The sequence below is a fragment of the Petaurus breviceps genome, unplaced genomic scaffold (genome assembly GCF_028583685.1).
Source record: "Petaurus breviceps papuanus isolate PSGF00001 unplaced genomic scaffold, PetGlider_PUasm1.0 98, whole genome shotgun sequence".
Lineage (NCBI taxonomy): Eukaryota > Metazoa > Chordata > Mammalia > Diprotodontia > Petauridae > Petaurus > Petaurus breviceps.
This window is the reverse complement of record NW_027187460.1, coordinates 58,869,505-58,884,434: the sequence shown is the minus strand read 5'-3', so window position 1 is coordinate 58,884,434 and position 14,930 is coordinate 58,869,505. Positions and strand designations below refer to the sequence as shown.

At 39.9% G+C, this 14,930-nt stretch overlaps 1 protein-coding gene across 4 annotated transcripts in view; it reads right to left on the bottom strand.

Annotated features, from left to right (window-relative positions):
• The window catches only part of AZIN1 (antizyme inhibitor 1), a 39,883-nt gene extending 25,993 nt beyond the window's left edge, over nt 1-13,890 (bottom strand). For 3 of the 4 annotated variants that reach the window (XM_069080994.1, XM_069080992.1, XM_069080991.1), the window contains exons 1-2: nt 13,512-13,890; nt 6,505-6,642 (exon numbers count right to left, since the gene is read on the bottom strand). The gene's annotated coding sequence lies outside the window, so the exon portion shown is untranslated. Of the gene's footprint in view, nt 1-6,504; nt 6,643-12,467; nt 12,688-13,511 lie in introns of all 4 variants that reach the window. The other variant, XM_069080993.1, reaches the window with a different exon arrangement.
• Nucleotides 13,891-14,930: the final 1,040 nt, after the last annotated feature.

The window sequence follows — 14,930 nt, the reverse complement described above, 5'->3', positions numbered from 1 at the left end:
TGGAACAGACTAAAGAAGAAATTCCAATACAAAATATGGAAATGTAACTCTTTGCACCCACCCCATTCCCAAGAAAGGGCATAATCTCACAGATAAATATATAAACCATCTAGTTTTTGGATACATATTTGTCAACTCATTTTTCTAACTATTGGGGAGGCTTTTAGGGATGACCAAGAAGGGAGAATGGAGCAACAAACTAAAGACACTGTTAAAAGAGAAGTACTAGAGAAGTCTGAAAGGGTAAATAGATCTTACAGATATGCTAATTTGTTTCTAGAGAATAATTACTTTGCTTAGAGTACAAAGAGCAAATATAACATTTCTGCATGTCATGCACCCACAGAGGATTCAATCTGTGCTGCAAAGAACAAAAAGGAGGCAACTAAATGCACAAATTCCAGGAGCCATAATGGTTAAAAGCACTAATTTACAAGACCTAACAGATTTTATACATTTTGGTATATATTCTTGTTGTATTCTCAAAAAAAAAAAAAAAAGTGAGTTTCAAGGACAGGATTATTTTCATTTTTGTCTTTGTATGCTCTGCACCCAGTACATCTCTCAAATAATCCAGTAGAGCACTGGATTTGGACCCAGTACAGTAGTCTGTACAATGTTTGTTGATTGATTCCACTGAATGCTGTACCAGGCCTGCAGTTTCAAGTACAATCTTTCTCCTTTGTATATGCAAATGCCCATTTTTTCATTTGGAGTTTAAAACTGATTTCACCATATCACATTATCAGTTTCATTAAATATTAAACACTAGTTTGCATTCTCTGGCCATACACACAATAGTACGGAAGACATCCCTCAAAATAAACTATATGAAGGGAAGAAGCCAGATTGAGATTTAAGATTTATCAACGTATACAAAATATAGCAAATCCTGAAAAAGATAACAATGTTTTATTTTGTTTTTGCTTTTTGGAGGGGGGAAGTGGGTTAAGTGGCTTGCCCAAGGTCACAAAGTTTGTGTTGTGTCTGAGGCCACAACTCAGGTCCTCCTGATTCCAGGGCCAGTGCTCTATTCACTGCGCCACCTAGCCACCCCACAATGTATTTTTTAATGGGGTCTGTGATTTCATTGCTATAAAGAACAAGGTGGAACACCTTAACTGTAATCTTGGGTCTATGCCCCGCCCTTTTTTCCCTCAATCCTACTGGTGAGGAAACTTGAGGCCCAGAGGATTAAGTTATTTGCCTAAGATACAGGTAGATGTCAGAATTGGGATATACACATCCATGTCATCTGGCTCCAATTCAGCACTCCTTCTACTATAACCATGCCTCACATCCCCCAACAAGAAGAAACTACTCCCTCTACCGTTGCAGAACAGCAACTATTCTGCCAGGCAATTTCCGGAGGTACTAAAAAGTTAAATAACTTGACTAGGATCACACAAGCCTCTATGTATCAAATATGGGACTTGAACTTCAGTCTTCCTAACCCCAAGGGTAGGCCTTCTATACAATGCTACCTGTACTGAAATAATTAACTACTTAAAATTCAATTCAGTTTCTGTGATTCTAGTAGGGTGGGTATTTATATTTCCAGATGTGTAACTTAATGTTTTTTATGTTCACAAAAGGGAAGAATAATTCATAGGATGGTTTCAAAAAATTTTGGATCTGGAAGAACTAGTCCAATTCTGCCCCCACACCCCATTTCACAGGTGATGAAACTGAAATCTTAAAGTTAAATAACTTATCCAAACTCACACAAAACTAATTGTCCACATGGCATAAATAAACATTAACTAATCAAATACTTACGTCATGACAGAATTTGATAGTGGACAAAGAAGAAAAAAAGGAGAGTAAAAAAGAAAATGGGAAGCCAGATAAGAAACAAGAATAGACAAACGTCTCATCTCCTTGACTTTATAAATAGTTTGTGACAACTGGCCTCTGTATACATGGATCTGTTGCCTCAAGGTTTAAACTGATTGACAAGAGTGTCTGGGACCCCTAAGAATCAGTTTCTGGAATGGTGGTGGAGATGGAGGGGAAAGGTATCACTACATCACTACTAGAAAGCACTCTCTGAGTGGCCAGCCTAGACTCGATTGAAGGGTGACCCTTTTAGAGTTTTAGCTCAAAAACATTCTTCAAATAACTTGGAAGTCAGGCAAAAAACACTTTTTAAAAAGTATGGAGATAAGGGAGAAGTGCCAACTATGAGCAAGTTTAGTATCACATGAAAGCTTTATAAAGATGATTTCATTTTTTCAGGCATTTGATAAATCTTAAGGCCCAGAGGGTAAAAAAAGCAACTTTCCCAAGTAACAGAACCAGAAGGAAAACAGTACTCCTGATTTAGGCACAGCAAAATTTCCACTACCCAAAATTATCAAAAAGTTAAAATCATCTTGTTAAAGGTAAGGTAGTAAAAATATGCCAATACTGAAGGCAATTTAACATCATTTCTGCTCCTACAAATGCCTTGAGGACAAGAGACTAAGAAATCTGAAACTATGAGGAGCTGTTTGACTTTTGGGGGTATAGTGGAAAGAGTTCTGGACTTGGGAATCATGATGACATGGAGACAAATTACATCCTGGACCAATTACTTGCTGTGTGACCCCATTACTTAACCTCTCTGAGCCCAAATTTTCTCCTGTCAGTGGGGATAGTAGGAGTCTTTTCTGCTCTAAGGTCCTAAGGAACACAGCTCAAAAAAAAAAAAAAAAAAGGACAAAAACCAGCAAGTTGGTAGCACCACCATTATTCATTAAATAATAGCTCACACAAGGCAAAAGCAAAAGAGGGCTGTTTGCACATTGGAAATGTGAAGTCTTCTACCTTCTTAGACTTAAGTATATTTCCTTATTTTGGTTTTCTCCACCTAAGATTTTTCCACCATTTTCTTCTTTTCAAAAACTAATTTATTCTACATAAAACCAAGTAATTTATTGAGGCAAATTGACACTCAGTGTATATTTTAAAAGATCCTTTGCTTTTTAAGAGACATTCAGTAACACCAACAGTTTGTATGTGCTGACAACTGTTTTCCTTTAAAAAAAAAAAAGTTGGAAAAACCATGCACATGCCATCAGAACTGTTACACTTCTCTAGTGAGAACCACTTGTTAATTTAATAACTCAAAGCCTCTATTATTGATATCATATGAAAATACTTTTCTCAAGTTTTCAAAGGATGTATAAAACAAAAATATTAACATATGAAATTCAGTTTATTAAAATTCACAAATTTATTGAAACTGCCTTTAAAAAGAATTACACAAAGGCTACTATAGAGTTTAAGCTGGATTTTTCTGTCATTAACCTAAGATCAGGCCCTAAATGTATATTATCACTGAACACATGTCATCTACTTGCCCACTTGGAATCTTTCAAAAAGGTTTTTAAAGGTTTTTTCAAAAAAAAAAAAAAAATTTAGTTATGCTGACTTTCCCCAACTTCAGGAACCTTTCAATATCTTTACATATTAATATTTTCTATGTTGCAAGTAATAACTAGTAGACTGTGTGTCTTCAAAGGAAACATTATGGCAAAAATGTTACTATGTGAACAATTCCAAACTTTTATGAACCAATTATTTGACAGCTGAACAAAAACAGCCGACTGCCGCAGCCACCAATTTCATTAGAGGAAACTGATCTATTCCTAAAACCATTTACAAATGTCACACTTGAAGCTCTGCCAACTATAATACCCTTGCTTTAGGTTATTATTTTAAAGAGGCAAGCTAGCATAGTGGAGAGAATGTTAGACCTGAAAGCTGCAAGGACTTGGCTTCAAATTTGGCTTCTGACATTTAAAAGCCTTAAGACCACGAACAAGTCAATGAAACATCATTCAACTTCATTGTCCTATCTGTAAAATGGGGACAATATCTGTAGTAGAAATCTCACAGGATTATAAATTTAGAGCTCTAAAGTATTTTAGAAGGCACCTACCTCAACCTCAATCCTTCTTTTTATAGATGAGAGACCAATAAAAGTTATATGACTTATACAAAGTTAAATAGGGAATGGGACAGATAGAGAATCTGAATCCAAGTTCTGTCTTCAAAGTCAGTGATCGGTCCACCCTAACACAATGTGCTGCACATAAGGCCCAATAACTCATTTAAATGTTACATACCATTTACTACAACCTCTGTAACTCAAGATAGATGTTGTATGTTAAGTTCATATTTAAAGTCTTTACATTCCCAATGGTATTCACAGAAAGTTACTTTCATGATTATACTATCCCAATAAATTACTCCATCAAAACTATACTGATATCACTATGCAGTAATAACATTTCTATAATTTGTACTGCCATTTGGTGTGGTAGCTTACAAAAAGCAATGACTAACCCCAGTCAAGTTTTTCAATATGCTATTACCAAGTCCACTTCTCATAGCTATTTAGCAAAAGAACAATGAAGTTTAATTTAACATGTTGTTTAAATCAACACATTATACCTATTCATGAAAATAATCCATACTGATCAACAAATTTAGGATTTGTTGGAATTTATTCCTCAGGATTATTTTATTCAAAAGAGGGTATATTGGTTTGTTTACAACATATGACTTTTTTTTGTGCTATAACATTTTTTTTAAAGGGAGCACCCTTCTCTTAAAAGTAAAACTGACTTCAAAAAATTTTGTTTTGTCTAAGCTTCTACATACTGTTAGGCAAGTAACTAATAGCACTCACTGTACTACAATGTGGAGGGGTGAAGGCTTCACTTTCAGAGTGTTTCTATAGAGGATTGCAAAGTAAATGAAAAGAAAACAAAGAAATCCAAGATTTGATACAGATACTTCCTGGAACATAAAGCATGCTCTATTTCCTACCTGAAGTCACTATAAATTCACTTGCTTGTTACGTAAACAAAAAGCATAACAGAAAAATCATAGAAAAAGAAAACGGAAAATCATAAAATTTTAGAGGGGAGAGTACCCTTAGAAATTTAATCCAACTCACCATTTTTAGAGTTGCTCAGCTAATGGCAAAACTGGCAATGAAACTCAAATCTAAGAGCTATACACTAGGAGACCTTTCCTGTTATACTAACAACATATTTTAATGCTAATATCCTTTTAATAATGGGGTTTCAAAAAAGCCAAAATGTTCACAAAAAAGTTATTTGAAGATATTTGTTTCCCATCTTTCAAAATCCTGCTTAGGGTGGATGTTTAAAAAAGAAAAAAGAGAGACTGGAGTAAAATGTCTACATTTCACACTATATTTAGGGGAATAAAAATTGATAAAATACTTAAGTGATGAAAAAAGACTATTATTTAAAATGATATTATGATAAAAAATGAAATGTGGAAACATACTAATAAAAACTTAATCCCTTCAAATGTACCCAATTTGTTTGAAGATATTTAGAGCCACTGATTTAGAGTTGTTAAGGGACCTAGTGAGAAAGCATCTAGTATACAAGCCACTCATCTTATAAAAATGAAATGAAATTTAAAAAATCAAGGCTCACAAGTTAAATGACTAGTTTAAGTTCACACAGCTACCCTGGTATTTTTTCTTTCTGATCTATCATGGTACAAAGGAAAATTGATAGTCTATACTATTTCCAAATCACAACACAACTGCTCAATAATACCACTTTTCTTCCTATTGATCTTAAGAAAGCTAAAACTCCCTCTCTTAGGGTTAAAATAAAATTGAGCTAATTAAATTCTCATATTTGTTTTTAACACACTTAAGACAACATAGTTAATTAAAGAGATTCTATCAAATAAAGATAAACCTAGAAATGTCTTGAGAACCCCACTGCCAATACAAGGGACTCAATGGTACCAACCCAATTTTTTGTTAAAATCTTTCCTGTAATGACTAACATTTCCTACAGTCTTGACAGTCAATTTTAAAATAATTCAAAACACACCTAAGACCCCTCTACAATCTCGGCAAATTCTGTCAGTAAGACATAGATTAAGTAATTAGAAACAAATGCACAGTTTTTTAAAAATGTAGACGGCTTTAAAGTCAAAATGCCACACCAATTTGAAAAACCCAAGCTAATCTTTTTAAATTCACAGATACAAAGGGTTGATTCTCTTAGCCAAACTATAATACTAAAGGCTAGAATATGAAGTAATTTCTCATACATGTTATATAAAAATATTATACCTCAAAACACATACTAAACTACAGTAATGTATCAACTTCTAGATAAGAATTTTATGTAGACAAACTTCTAAACCTTCCCAAATAATCTGTCTGAAAACAGGACATAAACTTTAGTTCAGTGATATATTTTAAGATTTTTACATAGACTATAGAAATAACAATTTTATACGAAGAGAACATCAACCTACAGACTATATACTTAAATACTAATAATTAATTTACCTTAATGTTTTTTATATTTAGAATATCTAAGTAGAATTTCTATAGAGTTCAAATCAAGTTAACTACAGATGAGTTCTTATAACATGGCAATTCTACCCATCAAAAATTAACATGCACAAAAGAACCCAACACTGAGCTTCCAAATGAGATTTAGGAACACTTACATGGACAAGTTAGGAGATGGAACCCTCCTATCATCAGCTAGGTTCCCAAGGTGGCTCAGCGTTGAAGTCGAACTGCTCTCTATAAAGCACTTCTCCTAGGCCCTCTGGATAGTTGTATACCTGGTCAGAAAGTTCGCCCTAAGAAGGAAAATAAAAGTATTCAGAAATGACTAAACCATAAGAATCATAAGTCATTCTGAAACAAAAAATTTTAACTATACACATCAAGACAGTCTAAACTAGTAGAAGATTCTGTTAGAGGTATTGCACATCATTTCCATAAATGATATAACAATTCAGAACTGGAAGGGACTTCGGGTAACCAACGAGTTCAAAAAAGAAAAAGCTAATAATTTATATTCAGGAATACTTCAATGTTTATTACTGTAAAGTTAATTACATAGTAAGTGCTCAAACTCTCCCCTATACCAAGTTTTCCTTTTTCAAATAAAAAGATATCCACTTGCAAAGAAAAAAAAAGTCCATTAGTCTACAACTGGTAATACAAGCCTTCTCTTTAGGTTTCCAGGACACCATTCTGACCTTGTTTTTCTACCTTATGAGCACTCCTTCTTAACCTCCTTTACTAGATCTTCCTAGAGGTTGTGTCCAGGGCTCTGACTCTGGTTCTCTTCTCCCTCTAAGCTATTTCACTTGGTGATGTCATCATCTCCCAAGGATTCAATTATCTCTATGCTGATGATTCTCAAATCTACTTATTTAGCCCTAACCTCTCTGGAGAACCTCCAATGTACTGCTACTGTATATCTTAATCTGAAGTCCTGTTAGACATCTTAAATCTAGCATGTCCCAAACTAAACTCATTATCCCCTCTCCCTCCACAAAGCCCTCCTTTCTTCCTATCTCTGACTACTCATTCTCACTACCCCCTTCCCCATATCTATTATATTGCAAAGGTCTATTAATTGTACCTTCTTAACATCTCTCAGATAAATGTCCTCTCCTCTCCTCTGATACTGCCACCACCACTCCCATCACTTTATATACCAGGACTATGTAATAGACTGCTAGGTGGTCTGCCTGTTTTATGTGTCTATCCACTCAGATGACAAAGTAACTTTCCTTAAAGCACAGAGCTGAACAAATAACCCTCCTACTCCAACTCTAGAATTCCCACCTGCTTCAGAATAAAATAAATCCTGTTTTGCCTTCAAAGCCCTTCACAACTTTACCCCCCAACTCCCACATTTCCAGTCTTGTCATACCTTACTTGTAACTCCCTCCCCCACATACTCTGATCCAGTGATGCTAGTCTCTTTGTTGTTCCTGGAACAAGAGCCTCTCAGCTGCAGGCATTTTCACTGGCTTTTCCTCACGCCCAGAATACTCTCCCTTCTATCTCAGTTTCCCTGATTCCTGCAAGTCCCAGTTAAAATCCCACTTTCTATAAGGAGCTTTTCCTATTCCCCCTAATTCTATATAGTTTGTTTGTACGTAGTTGTCTTTATGATATCTTCATTAGATTGTGAGCTCCCTGAGAACAAGAACTATCTTTTGCCTTTCTTTGCATATCCACTCCTTAGCCTGGTTTCTGACACATAGCAGACACTTAATGTTTACTGACTTAACTAAAATCCTTGTAGGCCTTTGGTAAATTTCAAATTTTTAACAAGTGTATATGTTGAACCATCTTTCTGTAGTACAACTGCTGCTTAAATTCAACAGCATTATCAAGTGTGTCAGGTACTGTAGGAGCTATAGATCCATAAACTTCTTTTGTTAGGAAAATAGTTCCTGACTCAAGGAACTTAACTTCTATTCTTGAGTACAGGGCAAGTCCTTTAGGGCCTAGTACATATTAGATGCTAATAAAAGCTTGATATAGGTTCCTATATTTTTGTATTATATTCATATCCATTTTAAATCTTTCACTTAATCTTCACAATCCTGTGATTTTATTATTCAATTGTTTTCCAGTCATCTCTAACTTTTCATAACTCCATTTGGGGCTTTCTTAGTAAAGATACTAGGATGGTTTGCCATTTCCTTCTCCAGCTCATTTTACAGAGACTTAGAAATGAGGTTAAGTTACTTGCCCAGGGTCACACAGCTACTAACTGTCTGAGGCCAGATATGAACTCTTCCTGATTCCAAGCCCAGTGCTCTATCTACACTTCATCACCTAGTCGCCCAACCCTCTGATAGGGCTCAATAATCAAGGAAGGACTTATCCTATGTACTACAGGAAGTCTATGCCATAACTTGTAAGATAAAGAGGTCAGCAGAAGTTATTATTGTTTCTATTTTTAAAATAAACTGAAATTTGACCATGATTTACACAGTTTAGATAAAAGTCTTAAGAAATCTCTTTATTGCTGAAGGTCCTGAGCAATTATTGATATAAATTAGTAGTTATTACTTCACATGATCAAAGTGTATCTTTGTTTAAAAAAAAAAAAAAGACTGCCGTAAAATCAAAATAATGAAAAGGTATGGCATATTTCATGACTGACAGTTTCATCAGTTATAAAAGAACACAAATAACAGATGGGAAATTTTCAGGACTGTTGGATTAATAACCATTACTCTAAAATAGTTTAAATTTACCGGAAGAGTTTCATCCCAATCTCTGAATATTCTAGAGAGGTCAATGACTACAATTTAGTATGAAAAGAACGACAAACCTCCCACTTACCTACAATAATAATACCAGGCTAAACTAGGATTTCTAAGTGCAGGAGGGAGTCTGAAGTAAAGGTATGAGTAACAAAGAACCATTGTTCTTTGTTATTCATAAATCAAATTCCAGACAATCAAAAAGCATGGACTACCACCTGCAATGCAACCCAGAGGTCACAAACTGAGTTAGGCAGCAGTCCTCTAAAATCAGTGCTCTCGCCCAACATACTTTTGAGTCTACACCCAAACCAGATGAAAATGTAATTGGGAAATATTTAACAAGATAAGTAATATAGATAACATCACATTTTAAAATTAAGTCAATATGCAGTCCACCAAGATCCTTATGTAAAAAAGTCTCTCTCCTTTCTATTTGAGTTTGATACTACTGCTCTTAAGATACAGGAAGGGGGAAAAGAAAAAGTAAAGAATTATCACTATTCAGATTTATTCTTATAAATCTCTTCATATCACACCTACCAAGTCTTTAGTATGGTCCAAGATCAAGGAATGCCCCACAGGGCAAGAAAAAGGAAAAGGGCCCTGGAGAGGCTTCCCCAGAATGGGAGGCAGCACTGATCTGATGATTAGGAGACCTGGGTTGTCCAGCTATTAAGAGACCTTGGGCAATCACTTAACCTCTCTGAGCTTCAATATTATAGTTACTTTACTATTAGAGTAATATGCCAAGAAAGGGAGATGTGAAAATGTGGCAACAAATGACACTCCACCTAACTGGGATATATTAAAAGTGGATTAAAAAAGGTTCATTTCACCGTTTCATTAAAGCATTGTTCATATTCTCAAGTGTTAATGTGGTGATAGAAAGACAGCACCTCACAAACCCTTTCTATTTTTCTTAACATTATTCCCATTCTATTTTTCTTAATAATATTAAGTAACCACACCACAGAATATAAGGATTTTTGTAAAACACTGGCCTGCTTATTTAGCCGTTATATTCTCTTTAACCTATCTTCATAATATAGTTTTTGAGAATAACTTAACAATTTTGAGAAGGCACTGCTTAATTTTATCCCACTTCCTTACAATATTCCTTTCCCATTGGACTTGAGAAGACCTAACAAACATCTATTAAAAAAAAAACAAAAACAAACCAGAAATCACTGTGCACATTTCTAGAAAGTATAGAGTCCTATTCACTGTTACACAGTAGCATTCGTTTACAAAATAAGTAGCCTTCTGTTTGTTTACTTCAGAATTTCTTTAGACAAGAAAAAGGTATTCACCTTCAATATCAAGCACTTAACTGTAATGTAACAAACAGTTTAAGTGCTTGGGGTACATAGTTTTTAACTAGCAGTGGCAATTTACATCATATCCAAACTGGTAAAATATTCTAATCAGAATGGCACTGGTCAGTTACACAACTATACACTCCATTCAAAGTATTTTTTCTACCTGCTTCCATTTTGAATCCTTTGAGAAGCTCAGAGGGAACATTTTAATTTAATGGGGCATGCACAAAATACAAATATTCAAATCAATAATTAAATAAACCCAACTTGATCTTACATTTCTTTTCCCCACCAGAACAAGGTTAGTGTAACTAACACTTTGTTAACTACATTTTTAAAGTTTTATTGGTACTTTTTTTGTTTAAAGCAAGATGCCAAAAACTTTAAAAGCACTACTTCAGCAGGAGTAATTTCCAAACCCCCATATGACTTTTAAATTACCCATGTTCCTATTTATCCATTAGCTGGGTAAAAACTAACTTCGTAAGGCTAATTCATTTTATTGCATCTGAATGAAAATAAATCAATTATCACATGTTAAGCCTAGAAATCTGACATGCTTTGATCTTTAAGAACAAATTATCTTCATCGTATGAAAATTCCAAATCAGTGTTACTCCTTTACTTTTTGTGTAAGCCATCCACCTCATTTCCACCTCCAACATACTTGCTCCATCAGCATCCCCAAATACAAAGCTTTTGCTACATAAGCAGTCAGATTTTACTACCTCTGAGAAAAGGGCTGCATAATATACACAAGTAGTGTTCTCCATATTAGTAACAAAGCTGCTGTCAACATCTTGAGCTTTGTTTGCTTCCAGTAACACTGTTATTTGCACCTAAAAAACAGGTTTTCCAAAGAACTAGGCTTTTTCATACGCTTTTTTTCATAGGCTTTTACGGAAAGACTCACCATTCTTAAGGGAAAAAAGAATGTTACAGGCAACATTTACCAGCATTTTTATTTCCTTTAAATAAGACACACAATCAGCCACAGGCTTGTTCTCCCCATGCTTATGCCTATTTAGGGGAGAAGTTCAGTTCGCCAGGGAAACGACTTTAAGGTCCTGGGGTTAGATGCCATTTATATTGCAAAAGGATAGTGCAGAGGCCACCACAACACAGGCAGCACCAACCTCTCCAAGACAGCAGCATTGTTCACATAGTGACAGGAAGAAGAGAACTAGATTGGAGCGGTCCAGACCGGAACAAACCCCTCCTCCTTCCCCCATTACCACCCACAGTCGATTCAAACAAAAAAAAAAAAAACCGCTAAAATGCTGCAGCAATGCTGTATTGAGAGGAAATTCCTCTCGGGTTCTTCCCCAAAGGCCGAGGGTAGAGCTGGAAAAACAAATTTTAGACACTTTTTTTTTCTAGTTGGGGAAAGACAGAAGTGGAGCAAGCTGATAAAGCTTAAGGGGCGTCCACAATTTTAACTGTTGCACATAAACACAAGACGTGAATGGGAACAGTTAGCATAAAAGGAGCATTAAGAGCTTCGTATTTAAGTAAGGTTGAAAGCGTTCTTAACTCCCCCCAACAAACAGGTTGCTGTCTTTCTCAAGTAAGTACAAGGCATTTTTCCTGGACAGGAATTCACTTTTCCAGGCAAGCTGCTTGGGGGTGAGGCAGTTATCAGATGCTGGTGCCTAGGGCAGTTGTAAGCAGTTATCAAAGCAGATCACCACCAAACCTGGTGTTCACAGCCACTATCTTCCCCACCCTTCCTTAAAGTTCTCAATTTTCCCATCTAACTCACTAGAGTTAGAGCTCACTAGTGGGAATTTAGATTTCAATACCTTCAATTGTCCACCTGCAGCAGATTCAGTGGAATCCAACTGTCATTTACCAGTGTGCAACGGACACAGTCAGCTTCCCTGACCAACAAGCTATCTGCTTAAGTATTTTTGAAGCAAAAGAAAAATTTTATTTGCACAGAGTATATGCTACTTTCCTGAGCGGAGAGGATTAACCAACCTAAATCTACACCCTTTATCTCTATGGCCCTCCCTCCACCAAAAATGAAGAAAAAGAACACAGTAGAGAAGTGACTAATCCTTACTTTCCAAGAGGCCACTCGGGTGAGTGACGGCGCCTCCGCCCAATCTGAGCGCCGCAGGGGGCGGGGCGGCAGCCCTCGAGTCTTCCAGAAGGGGTACCTGACACTGGGGCTTCCCCGGAGCCGGGATCCGCTGTTGGCCCAAATTCGGTCAACCTTCTCCCAAGTAAAGGGCAGGCACATCTATTCCGCAGCTGGGATCCACCCCAGGAACTCTGGGAAGCTGTCACCAGAGGCCTGGCGTGAGGACCCGCCCCCGGTTCCATTCATAACCGAAACCCCCGGCGGAGGCAGCCACGCCAACCGCCGCGAAGGCCGGCTCCACTCCATCGCTTCGAGAGCCAACCTAACTCTCTCAGAGGTCCGGCTGGGCGGTCCATCTCCCTGCTCTCCCCCACCTCGGCCCTTCCTCCCCAGTGTGGGGGCCCCCTCCCCCGTAGTCCAGCGCCGGGGGCAGACGACCCCAGACCCCTTCGGTTGTAGCAACCGGGAGGCCCCCCCCCCCCCGGAAATAGCAATGCACCACGGGAGAGGGACCGGGGGGGGGGGGGGGGGGGGGGGGGGGGGGGGGGGCCCCCCGGGGCCGGCCCCCCCCCCCCCCCCCCCCACTCCCAGCGGCTGGCGGGGCAGAGCCCAGCCCAACGCGCTGGAGAAAGGGCGCCACGCCGGTTCCTTAAGGAGGTCCGAGGCAGAAACTCGAGCTTCGGCCTCTCCCGCGTCCCCTGCACACTGGCCATGGCCAACGCCGGGCTGCCGGGTGGCCCAGACACCCGCCACCGCGCACCCGCGGCCGCCATGTTAGAGGCGACAAGCCCGGCGGGGTGCTCCCGGGACAGCCGGGCAGGGAGTCGGGAGTACGCAGAGCGCGTTCCCCCACTTCCCCCCGCCTAGGCATCGGGGGCAGAGCTGCCCGCCGCCGGCCTCCCATTCCCCCCGCCCCCAACTCTCCTTCGGCACCGCCCGCCGCCCCCACCGGCCACCTCGCGCCGCCCCGCAAGCCGCCGCGCTGCGCCGCCGCCACGCGCCCCCTCAGGGGTCGGTACTCACGTGAGATAACGGCCCAAAGAGTCGGGTAAAGCGTCTTCTCTTTTTAGGCGGAATTTTTAAAGAGGGATGTGGTTACCTAAAGCAGAAATACCCGAGGCGGCCTGGGCCATAGGCTGCGGGGAGGACGTGGGGGGGAAAAGCGCGGCACCGACACCAGCTATGCAGCAGTGGCGACGGCGGCCGAGGAGAAAAAAATAAATAAACGCTAATTTAAAAAACTCCCAAAACGAGGGGGGGCGGGTGGGGATTTAGGATGATAGGCAGGTTCCTTAAAGAGAGGAGCAACAGAGCGAGAAAAGGAGAGACTGAGGGAAGGAAGAAGAAAAAGGCGACGACGCAAAAAGATGGGGGAGCTAACCGGGACGAAGAGCAAGCGAGTGTGGGAAGGCAGCGCCCGAAGCGCCCGTATTTATAAGGGGGGGCGGGAGGAGGCGGGGCTTCTCAACGTCACAGCCAGCCGGGCCACTGTTCGAGTGGGGCGGGGAGAAGCCTCAGGGGAAAGGAAAGGGGAGGGGTACGAGAGTAGGAGCGAGGGGAGAAGGCGTGGGGTGAGAGAAAGGTTTGGGAAAGGGGAGGGGGGCGACGTGACCAGGCGGTACAGGTGTCTATGGCCTCCCAGCCTCCGACGGGCTAGCCGCCTGCCAGCCTCCCTCCCCCTCCCCACCACCAGGAAGCCAGGGATCAGCTCCCCTGCTGGCGAAGGGACTGCAGTGAGGACATGGGAGGGAGGGAGGCAGGCGGTGGTGGAGGAGGAAAGAGGGGAGGGGGCCGAGGGGGAGGAACAGATAGAAAGGGCCGGCTCTGCGCGCGCAGGCGCCCGTCGGAGGGGCCGCGGCCGCATTGTGAGATGAACGCCCCGGCCTCCCGGCGGGCGACGTAGCGTTTGTGAGGTCTCCCTCTAATTTTTCCTGGACCTCGCCGGGGGGCGGGAACCCCGGCGCTCTGACGTGTACGTCGTGTTAGGGACGCACTGCAAAATAAGGACCGTCGCAAATAGCTTGTGCAGTGCAACACTGTTTCTTTTGTGGGGAAGCTACTAGGCTACGCCTAAACTTGATTATGAGTCTTTCCTGTTTCTCACCACTCCTAACTAATGCGGATCTTCTGTGGATCTTCTGTTGGCTTAGGTATCCTAGGCCAGAGTTGTTCATCTTACAGTAAAGTTCTTTTGCTAGACAGAAAGCCGTCTTGGGTTTGTCGGGTAATTCAATGTGAATTAAAAGACCAGTGTTTGAATAATAATAATAGCTAACATTCATATGGTCAAACCTTCCTCATTTGAATGATTTCGACATTCATTGCGCCGGTTAGCTATGGAAGAAGTAAATAAGGTCCCTGACTTCAAGAAACACGTTAGGGACGGTAGGACATATACACAAGTATTTATTATATATTATATATGTATAATATGTACATATA